We start from the raw sequence: 11947 nt of genomic DNA, 5'->3' as shown, positions 1-11947 counted from the left end.
TATGACTAAAAAAACCTCTCTCTCTCTCTCTCTCTCTCTCTCTCTCTCTCTCTCTCTCTCTCTCTCTCTCTCTCTCTCTCTCTCTCTCTGTGTGTGTGTGTGTGTGTGTGTGTGTGTGTGTGTGTGTATGTGTGGTGTGTATTCCTGCAGAATCCAGGTGCGTGCGTGTGTGTGTGTGTGTGTGTGTGTGTGTGTGTGTGTGTATTCCTGCAGAATCCAGGAGAGGGTATTGGATCCTCTAGAGCAGAAGTTACAGGCAGTTGTGAACTATACAATGTGGAGTTGAACTCAGGTCCTCTGGAAGAGCAGCAAATGTTCTTAAACACTGAGCTATCTCTGTAGTTCTCAAATATTTAACTTTTATTCTGGCCTTTTATAATGCCTGATTTTGAAAATTATAAGATGAATGTTTAGCTATAATTTTAGAACATTTTAAGTTACACATTTCTAATTTCTACCTTTCAGACTGTCCATGATAAAAAAAAAAATATTTGCTAGCCTAGCATGGGCAGTCTTGCCTATTGTTTTTGTTTGTATTCTGTTTCTGTAATAAATGCCATAACCAAAATTAACCTAGGGAATAATTTGGTTATTTCATTTTACAAGTTATAATCATCGAGGAAAGCTAAGGCAGGAACCAAAGGAAGCAGAGACCATGGATGAATGCTCCTTACTAGCTACTATTTTTATATAGCCCAGGCCCAACTGCCTATGAATGGTACTGCTTGCAAATGAAAAAATCGTTTTCTCTGATGGAGACTCACTGGGTATACAAACCATACTTAAGAGCAGGTCCCATGCCTAAGCAGTATATGCTAACACAAAATTAACTCAATGGGATTTTGGATATTTTGTCTCATAATGCTTTGGGCAATTTTTACCTTACTTGTCTTTTACTTATTTATTATGGTTTCTGATCTTGTGTTTTTTAGGTTTTATGTGTGCGCGCGTGCGTGCGCATGTGTATATGTTTCTCATGCTTCCTTTTTTTAATTTTCGTTGTTTGCTTTATTTTATTCTGGTTTGTTTTTTTATTGGCGTACTTGTTTTCAAAAGAGACAAAGAAGGTGTGAATGTGTGGAGTTGGATGGGTGGGGCAGTGGAGAGGATCTGGAAGGAGATGAGGGAGGGGAAATTGTGATCTGAACATGAAAACATTTTTTTTTTCAACACAGAGATTCTCTGTGTAGCCCTGGCTGTCCTGGAACTAACTAGGCTGGCTTTGAACTCAGACATCCACTGGCCTTTGCCTCCCAAGTGCTGGGACCAAAGACATGCATCACTATGATTGGCTGAAAATAAATTTGAAATTGAAAGAAGAAACAACCCTACATAGCAAGTTCCAGTACAGCCAGGGCTGTTACACAGAGAAACCCTATCTCAAAAAAATGAAACAAACAAACACCAAGCTAAGTGTCTATCAATAGAGGAACAATCAGTATATAAAATATCCATACAGGGCTGGAAAGATGGCTCAGAGGTTAAGAGCACTGACTGCTCTTCCAGAGGTCCTGAGTTCAATTCCCAGCACCCACATGGTGGCTCATAACCATCTGTAATGAGATCTGGTGCCCTCTTCTGTATACATAATAAATAAATAAAACTTAAAATAAAATAAAATATCCATACAATAAAGTACTATGCAACAAAAGAATGAGTATCAGATATTTCTACATATTGACAAGTGATATATATCTCAAGGATTAGATGTGGAGGCCGGGTGTAGTAGGTAACAGAGTGCTTGCCTACCACACATAAGCTCCTGGTTTTGATCTCCAGTTCCACACAGAGTGGATTATATAAAGATGATATAGTTAATGGTTACAGAACACTATTAGAAAATGATTGTAGGCTGGGGATGCAGCTCAGTGACAGAGAGAATGTTTAGCTTGTACAAAAGCCTGGGTTAGGTCCTCAGCATCAAAACATTTTTTATTCCAAATTATCCAAAAAGAAAAAAACAAATCTCTGCATATTAAGTATTGTTAGTATTTGCTCTGCATATTAAGTATTATTAGACTTTTTCTATGCCTCTAGAGCAGTGGTTCTCATCCTTCCTAATGCTGCAACCCTTTAATACAGTTCCTCATGCTGTGGTGACCCCCAACCATAAAATTATTTTCATTGCTACTTCATAACTATAGTCTTGCTACTGTTGTGAATTATAATAAAAATATCTGATATGCAGGATATCTGCTATGCGACCCTTGCAGGGGTTGCGACCCACATGTTGAGAAACACTGCTCTAAATGTTCTAGTGTATATTTGAAATGCCTAGAAAATAGATGAATCATGGGACATGGTGACATATGCCTGTAATTAAAAGAGGCAGAAGAATCACTACAAGTTCATCCAGGGCTACACAGCCAAATGCCGTTTTACACTTCTCCACTTGTACCTCAAAAGGGAAAAGGAAATGGATAGATGGATGAGTCTACCAAACTGTTAAATGTGACTTCCTCTGAAGAATAAATTGGAGGAATCAAAATTTTCATTTTCATTTCACTCACATATATAAACTTGTTCCATTTTAGAAATGAAGGAATCTTATATGAAAATACTGAATACTACCAGACATGGTGGAACATACTTATAACCCCAGGACCCAGAACATAGGGGCAGGAGGATCAGGAGTTCAAGGCCAGACTCTTCTATGTGAGACCTTATCTTTTATTTCCTTTGGATCTACATGTGTATGTATCTGTGTGGGTATGTGTATGTGACTATAGTGGTGGCTCCATTTCCGGGGATTGTGAAAATCTTCTGACCTCCAAGGGCACCTGGCATACACGTAGTGCACAGATGTACATGGGATCAAAACAGTCATATACACTAAATAGATCTAAATAAATGAATCAATTTGAACGTTTTAAAGTAGCATAATTATTCAGGTAATACTCATACCTATTTTGAATGCTGCCTTTTCTCACAAACTCTAATATTCCATTTACCAATAAGTATCTCCTTGCCTTTCTAGTCCTACATGCCAATTTTCTCAAAGCCATTTCTAAAATAACATTCTCACAACAATATTCAAATAATATTAGTTTCCATTCATTGTTTTTTCTATGCTTTGTTTGTTTTTATTTTCATTTTTTTTTTTTTTGAGACAGGGTCTCTATTATGTAGCTCTGGTTATCCTGGAACTCACCAGATAGAGCAGGCTGGCTTTAAACTCAGAGATCCACCTGTCTCGACATGCTGAATGCTGAAAGTAAAGGCATGTGCCACCACACCTGGCTTGTTTTCGCATGCTTCAAAGGTCCTAGCTTTCAGGACTCAAGGTGAGCTCAGTGAGAGAGTACTTGCTTAACACAGGCAAGACCCTGGTTTAAATCTGAGGCATAAGGGGCTGGAGAGACGGCTCAGTAGTTAAGAGCACTGGCTGTTCTAGTAGTGAAGCGAGGTTTGATTCCTAGCACCCACATGATGGCTCACAATTGTCTGTAACTGTAGCCCCAGGGGGTCGAACATCCTCCTTTGTCCTTTGCTGGTACCAAGTATGCATGTGGTCCACAGACATAGATGCAGGCAAAACAGTAATACACATAAAATAAAAGAAATATTGAAAAGAAAATTTAAACTCTTTAAAAAGAGTACTAGCTGTCTACTTACTGCTTCGACTTAAAATCTTGGAAACATTTTATGTATTTTTTCATTTTATCACAAAATGTCATCTCCAGGGGCCCGGGAGATGGCTCAGCAGGCAAAAGCACTCATCTTTCAAGCCTAAGGACCTGAGTCTGGTCCCTAAGACCCACAAGCTGGACACAGAAACCTGAGTCCACAAAGGTGCCCTTTGAACTTCACATGTGAGCCATGGTGTTGACATGACAGTGCATGTGCTGTGGTGATATACTGTGTACCCTAATAAAATTTGCCTGAAGATCAGAGGACAGAACAAGCCACTAGATTAAACATAGGTACCAGACAGTGGTGGCACACACCTTAAATCCTAGCATTCAGGAGGCAGAAGTGCATTTGCATCAAAGCCACCCCGGATTACATGAGATTGACTCAGTCTAGGAGAGAAAACAGAGCCAGGCAGTGGTGGCACACATCTTTAACCCCAGTACTTGGGAATCACATGCCTTTGCTTGGGAAGCACACACGCCTTTAATCCCAGCACTAAAAAGGAAGTGATGGCTGGGCAGAGAAATGTATATAAGGTGTGAGGAGACAGGAACTAAACCTTTTCAGGCTGAGGAGTCCTAGAGGTAAGACATGGCAGTGGCTTGTTCCTTTGTCTCTCTGATCTTTCAGCATTTACCCCAATATCAGGCTCCAGGTTTTTTTATTAGAAGACCAATTTAGCAATTTGAGTTACATGTGAGTGCACACACACATACCCCTCCACTTGCAGGGTTTTCTTTTCTTTCCTTGTTTGTGGCACTAGTACAAACCTAGAGCTTCCCACATGCTCATCTATACTATACCACTGAGCTGTACCGCCAGCCCCAGGACTTCCTTCTTCTTCTTCTATATACCCACCCCCATTTTTCTTTCTGAGACAGGGTTTCACTGTGTAGTCTCCATAGGCCTGTAACTCCCTGTGTAGACCAGGCTGGCCTCAAACTCAAAAGAGATCCACCTGCCTCTGCCCAATGGGTGCTGGATTGTTTCATTGTTTGAGACAGGGTTTCATGAAACACAGGCTGACCTGGATCCTCCTGTCTCAGCCTTTCAAGTAGCTAAAACAATGGTACACATTCCAGCACCTGGCTCCTACCCATCCTTTGCCAGCTCAATTGTGGTCCTTCATTCAACAAACATTTATTAATCACATATTATGTATATGCTTGGTAAATTTTGGTTCTGGGAATGTTGCATTAATATAGCATTTTATTCTAGTGGAAAAGAAATAATGTACAAATAAATGAACAATCATACCATAAGATAACACTTAACAATGTTAACATTTAGCAGTGGGCCCTGTACCAGGCACTGTGCTGAAGGTTTTATATATGTTATTTTATTTACTACTTCTTTTTTTTTTTTTTTTTTTTTTTTTTTTTTGGTTTTTCGAGACAGGGTTTCTCTGTGTAGCTTTGCGCCTTTCCTGGGACTCACTTGGTAGCCCAGGCTGGCCTCGAACTCATAGAGATCCGCCTGGCTCTGCCTCCCGAGTGCTGGGATTAAAGGCGTGCGCCACCACCGCCCGGCCTTATTTACTACTTCTAATGACTTCATGATATAGTGTTGTTACTCCCGTTTCATGCTTAAGGGTACTGATGCATGTAGCCCCTAAATACTTCAAGGTAATACAGCTAGAAAGTGGAGAAGATGACTTGAATTCAATCTGACATGATAGTGTATCCTCTTAACTTTTCTGTTCTATTGCTTCTCATGTAAGGAAACTTCAACTGATAAGGGTTATGGGAAAAATAATCAAGGCTACTCTGAATATAACTGGGACACCAGGTGCTGATTTAGGAAGATTGTCAGATACAGTGGCACAGGTCTGTAATTCTAACATTCAGGAGGGCTGAGTTCAAAGCCAACCTGGTTTTGAGTAACTGAGATTACATGCCTGTACCACTATACCCAGATCGATCTCTATCTATCTATCTATCTATCTATCTATCTATCTATCTATCTATCTATCTATCTATCCATCCATCCATCCATCCACCCACCCACCCACCCACCCACCCATCCATCCATCTATCTATCTATTGGAACAGGGTCTCTCTATGTAGCCCTGGCTGGCCTGAAACTCGCTATGTAGTACAGGTTGGTCTACAGAGATCTGCCTGCTTCTATCTCCCTAGAGCTGGGGTTAAATGCTATTGCCACCACACCATGTTCCACACTTACATTTTTTCTTTAAAAAATGGTAATATTCTAATTGTTGGAATACTTTTATAAAAAGACACAACAAATATTCTAGTTCCCCTGGGAAAGACAGGTTAATGGTGGATTTTTTCCTTTTACTGGCCAGTTTTCAACTTAATCAATTATCAATTATTAATTAATCCTTATGAGAGGTAATCTGAAATCTGGAAGAAAATTATTCTAGGCAGGAGGAGCGGATAGTACAGAGACACTAGAGACTGAAGTGTGTGTGTTATGTTCAAGAACAGAGAAGAGGGCTGCAGTGATGGCTCAGCCATTAAGAGCATCTGCTGATTTTACAGTGTATCTGAGTTCGATTCCCATCACCTACATCAGGTGGCTCATAACTGTCCGGAACTCCAGCCCCAGGTGGATCCAACACTTCTCACATCCAAAGGCACCTAAACTCATGTGTATGCATACACACACATACAATTGAAAATAAAACAAATCTTACATAGGAAAGAACCGAGAAGACCACATTACTTCCTCATTTCCACCTATGGAGCTTTCTCTCCAGTTCATCCACACATGTTCCATTCTCCCCACCAGAGCTGCTTAGTCTGGCTGGACTATGTTTTGTCCTAATCTGGACATGATGGTACACACAGGTAGTCCCAGGTGAGGGTGCTGCAGGATAGCTTAAACTCAAATCTTAAGGCCATCCTGTGTATCATAAGCCCCCATCTCCTAAAAAAAAAAAAAATCTCTTGCATCGCTTGCAGCTGGAGAGATGGTTCAGTGGTTATGTGCACAGGCTGCTTTTACAGAGGACCAGAGTGAGTCTCAACACCTACATGGCACCTCACAACTGTTTGACTCTAGTTCCAGAGGACCCCATACCCTCTTCTGATCTCCAGAGGCTCTAGGTCCACACGGTGATGCACAGACATACATGAAGACAAGACAGTCATACCTATAATAAAGAAATTCAAAAAGGGATTATAGGTTCATGTCACCACTCTTAGATACATTATCTTTTTTTTTTCTTTTTCTTTTTTTTTTTTTTTTTTTTTTTGGTGACAAGGTCTTGCTATGTAGCCCTGTCTGGAACTTGCAGTAATCAGCCTGCTTCTGCCTCCTGAGGGCAGGGACTACATGTATGAGTTACCACACGTGCTAGATAGGTAGGTTTGTTTGCTTATTGGGACAGAATTTCCAGTAGCCCAGGCTAGTCTTAACTTCCTTATGTAGGATGACCTTGAACTCCTCACCCTTCTGCTTCCACATCCCAAATAATAGGATTACAACCCTGCACACACTACCACTCTTGCCTCATTAATTGAGTCTTATTTTGCTAACAGCACTATTACAAAATTATCCATATGATTTCTTTCCTTTTTTGGCTTTTTTTTGGAGGGGGGGCAGACAGGTCTCTCTACACAGCCCTGGCTGTCCTGAAACTCACTGTGTAGACCTGTCTGCCTCTGTGTATCCTGTATACTGAGATTAAAGATGTGTACCACCATGCCTGGCTTACCCATACATTTTCACCAATAATTAGGGGGAGTTGAAAGATTTGATGATTAAGGGATTATTTAATCTTTTTTCATCTTATTGGTATGAGTGTTTTGCCTGCATATATGTCTATGCACCACTATCTTCCAGCCCCATAATAAATTTCTTTAAAAAATAACAAAGTAGCATGGTGGCACACACCCTTAATGCCAGCACAGGCAGAGGTAGGCAGATCTCTTGTTGAGTTGAGCCAGGGTGGTTCAACCTGCCTACCAGACCAGGCTGAGTTACTAGTCAGTAAGACACTGTTTAAAAAACAAACAAAAACTCCAATTACAGGCTGGCAAGATGAATTAATGAGTTAAGGTGACTGCCCCCAGGACTGACGGACTCTAATCACCAGGACCTACCTGGTGGAAGGAGAGCCGACTCCCTCAAGTTGTTCTCTGACCTCCATACAAACACCACGTCAAGCAGTGTATCTCTCCCCAACACACACAACAAATAAGTGTAACCTTTTAATTGAAAAAAAAAAAAACCCAAAAACTGCAGTCTCTGCTAAGAGCTGTCTTAGTGCCATCTGAGAACATGCAAAGTCTAAGACCCTGACAGGGCTCTTAGAAGAAGAGCATCCCCCCAGCCCCCTAGTCTGTCCCTTTGACCAGTCTAACTGGGGACCAGGGAGCCTCTTACTCAGTGATTTCATACACCAATGTGGGACTTTTCTAAGCCACTCTGACCACCCCCTACACACACACTCTGATGGCCTGTAGCCACTGCACCCCTACTTCCTCCAAATCCAGACATTCTCCCAGGTGGACTTGACTTCACACTCCCTGGCAGCAGCCACTTCAGTGTGACTGCCTCTGGGAGCCCCTCATCTACTGTCCACTCTTTCTCTTTCTGCTCCCAAAGTCCCAGGTCACTGCTACAGGGAGAACAGGCAGGCAAATATAGATGCATGCTGTCCAGTTTCGAGTTGGCCCTTGCAGCTGCTCAGCAACCCTTTATTTGTCTCATACATTCCCTGGCACTCTCCCACAGAGCTGTTCAGACCGTCGTCCTCATCTTAAATTCCACTCCTCCTGTTCTCCTGTTTCAAACTAATATATAGACTTTCATCAGATGCTTAGAATTCCACAATGCTGTCATAAAACTTTTGTGTGTGTGGAGAACTTACAGCATAGACAAAAGCAGGCAGAATAGCATAAAGAATCATTGACCAAGCACTCAGAAGGAATACAAATTTCTGGGCAATCTTGTTTCAAGTATCTTTCATCTATTTCCTTCCTACTATATTAGAATTCCAGACAGTATATCATTCATACTTAGGATTTCAGTGTATATCTCTAAAAATAAAAATCCTAATTGTAATGTATTAGCACATAAAATAAATGGCACCCAATACAAATTGGTATCTGTATTTACAAGCTTCATAAATGTAAAAATATAGCTTTTTTGTTTGAATAACTATCCAAATAAAGTTAGACCTTGTGATTGGTTGGCGGGTAGGTATTATATGGCACCTTTTTCTCTTTTCTTTTTCAATGTTTTTATTAGCATACATTAATTATACACAAGGGGTTTCATTGTGAAATTTTTATATGCGTATATGATGTATTTGATCATATTCACATGCACACACCCATTACTCTCTTATCCCCTTCTACTTCTGCTAATCCCCTTCCTCTTCCCAGTCAGCCACCTTTCTGTTTTCATGTTTTTGTTTTTTGTGATCCAGTAAGTTACATTAGGATTGTTTACTGGAACATGGATGCCTTGTCAGTGGCTATATCACTGAAGAGCATGTTTCTCCTTCTCCCTTCAACATCAGTTGTATATAAATGTATATAAATCCGGGAGGCAGAGCCAGGCGGATCTCTGTGAGTTCGAGGCCAGCCTGGACTACCAAGTGAGTTCCAGGAAAGGCGCAAAGCTACACAGAGAAACTCTGTCTCGAAAAACCAAAAAAAAAAAAAAAAAAAAGTATATAAATCCTTAGGAGCCAGGCATGGTGGTGCACTCCTTTAATTCCAATACTTGGGAAGAAGAGGCAGGTGAGTTAGAAGCTAGCCCGGTAAGTTCCAAGACAGCCAGAGCTACAAAACGAGTCCCTGTCTCAAGGAAAAAAGTCCCCATAGAGAGGTAGGTCCCTAAGTCCCTCCCTTCCATGACAGGATGATGGTAGGCCCAACCTTGTGCAGGTCATTACAGATGCTATAAGTTATAAGAATACAACAGCCATATCATGTCTGGAGGTAAGCATTTGTTTATCCTCCCTCCATCTCTTCACTCTGTCCAGTCTCCTCCAATTTTCCGTGAGCACTGGAGTGTGTGATACAGATGCCCCATTTATGGCCAGTCATTTATTCTCAACACTTTGACTAGTTATGTGTCTCTGCGGTCACTGCTGACCACTGCGAAAAGAAGTTCTCTGATCAAAACCAATAGCATTACTATTCTATGAGCATAAACATAGTTATTTAGAAGGCATTGGAATAGACACATGCCCAGTTAGCAAAGGACAGTAGTAGCTAACTTCCCTACTAGGCCCAGGGCCCAGGACCTCCCAGCAGTGGGCTTTGGACTAGGTTTACAGTACCATATATGCCACTCTTAAACTAAGGCTCATAGTCCTCCTTTTGGTCCTTTCTTACAGTTAGTTGTTCTAAGAATCTTACTGGGACAGGAGAGATGGCTCAGCAGGTAAGGGCACAGGCTGCTCTTGCAGAGAACCCAGATTCAATTCTCAGCACACATTCACAACAGTAAACAACCATCTGTAACTTCAGTTCCAGGGTATCTGTCCCCTTCTAGCTTGCTTGGATACTGCATGTCTGTGATGCACAGACATAAATACATGTAGTCACTCACATACATAAAATAAATAAGTACTAAAAAAAAAAGAATCTTACTATGTAACCCAGGCTAACCTTGAACTCATTATTAGTCCAGGGTGGCTTTGAACTTGTTCTCTTTCTGCCTCAGTCTCCTGAGTGCTGGGATTAGAGGTATGCATCATCACATGTATCTTCCTTGTAAGGTTTCTACTAAAGAAGTCGGACTATTTCTTGGTAGTTTTGAAGCCTGGCTTTTACTGACTCGTGTCTGTTGTGTAGTTTAACCTGTTCTTTTGTCTCTTTGTATTAACATCTTTATAAAAGCATCTTTTCTATTCACTGTCCTGTTTTTAGTGGTGTGGAGAAACTGTCCATGTGACAAAGGAAATGGGAGGTTGCTCACTGGCTTGGCAAGTGACTCAGGACGGAACTGGGACCTCTTTACCAGGACTAAAACAGATGGTTGGAGTCAAAGCTCAATAAATAGTAACAGAGGTCCAGAGAAGGTAGGAGTGTGAGGGGCCTTGTAGTATCCAATTTCCACACAGCTGGTATGTGGACCAGGCCAGGCAAAGGAGATTCAGGCTGAAGTCAGAGCTGCAAAAGGAGAAGCAGCAGTTGAGGCAGCAGCTGGGATTATTGCTCAGGGGATTACTCTACTCACTACTCTTTTCTAAATATATCTTATCTCCCTCTGTGCCTTTGCCCAGGATGAGTCCTCTGTTGGAATATCTCTCTCCTAGTGCTTATTCCTTGTTTCCATATTTTTACTGATAGGGTCAGATCTAAGGAAGAATAAATGAGAGAAATGTTGATTGCTTTTCCAGGAAAGGATCTGGATAGGTAAGAGAAAGGACTGGAAGGCAGACAGATAATACTAATTGGTTGTGGATGGAACAGTTAATCTGATCAGAGGATCCAGCATGGAGTCTTTTGAAGTAGCAGTGAGGCAGGAATTTGTAGTTTCAGAAGACTGATGGTCTGAACAGCTCTGCGGGAGAGTGCCAGGGAATGTATGAGACAAATAAAGGGTTGCTGAGCAGCTGCAAGGGCCAGCTCGAAACTGGACAGCATGCATCTATATTTGCCTGCCTGTTCTCCCTGTAGCAGTGACCTGGGACTTTGGGAGCAGAAAGAGAAAGAGTGGACAGTAGATGAGGGGCTCCCAGAGGCAGTCACACTGAAGTGGCTGCTGCCAGGGAGTGTGAAGTCAAGTCCACCTGGGAGAATGTCTGGATTTGGAGGAAGTAGGGGTGCAGTGGCTACAGGCCATCAGAGTGTGTGTGTTGGGGGTGGTCAGAGTGGCTTAGAAAAGTCTCACATTGGTGTATGAAATCACTGAGTAAGAGGCTCCCTGGTCCCCAGTTAGACTGGTCAAAGGGACAGACTAGGGGGCTGGGGGGATGCTCTTCTTCTAAGAGCCCTGTCAGGGTCTTAGACTTTGCATGTTCTCAGATGGCACTAAGACAGCTCTTAGCAGAGACTGAGGTTTTAATTAGTAGGCATGTGGCCTCAAGCAACTCAAGAAATCCATTTCTTCCTTTTACCTCTTTTTGTTTGTGTGCTTATAACTGAATGCATGACCTTGGGCACACTTTAGCACTAAGCTATATTCTCAGCCTAACATTTCTTTTCTTCTTTCTCCCTGTCTTTTTTGAAAGAGTCTTATGTAGCTCAGGTAGGTAATCTTGTGTTCCTCATCTTCTTGCACCCATTCCTGCGTGTTGGCATTACAGATGTATGCCACCATGCCAGTTTTATGTGGTGCTTGGGATTGAACCTAAGACCTCACATGCTAGGCAAGTATTTTACCA

The sequence above is a fragment of the Peromyscus eremicus genome, chromosome X (assembly GCF_949786415.1).
Source record: "Peromyscus eremicus chromosome X, PerEre_H2_v1, whole genome shotgun sequence".
NCBI classification, from domain to species: domain Eukaryota; kingdom Metazoa; phylum Chordata; class Mammalia; order Rodentia; family Cricetidae; genus Peromyscus; species Peromyscus eremicus.
The sequence above is the reverse complement of the archived record's forward strand: the minus strand, read 5'-3'. Positions refer to the sequence as shown.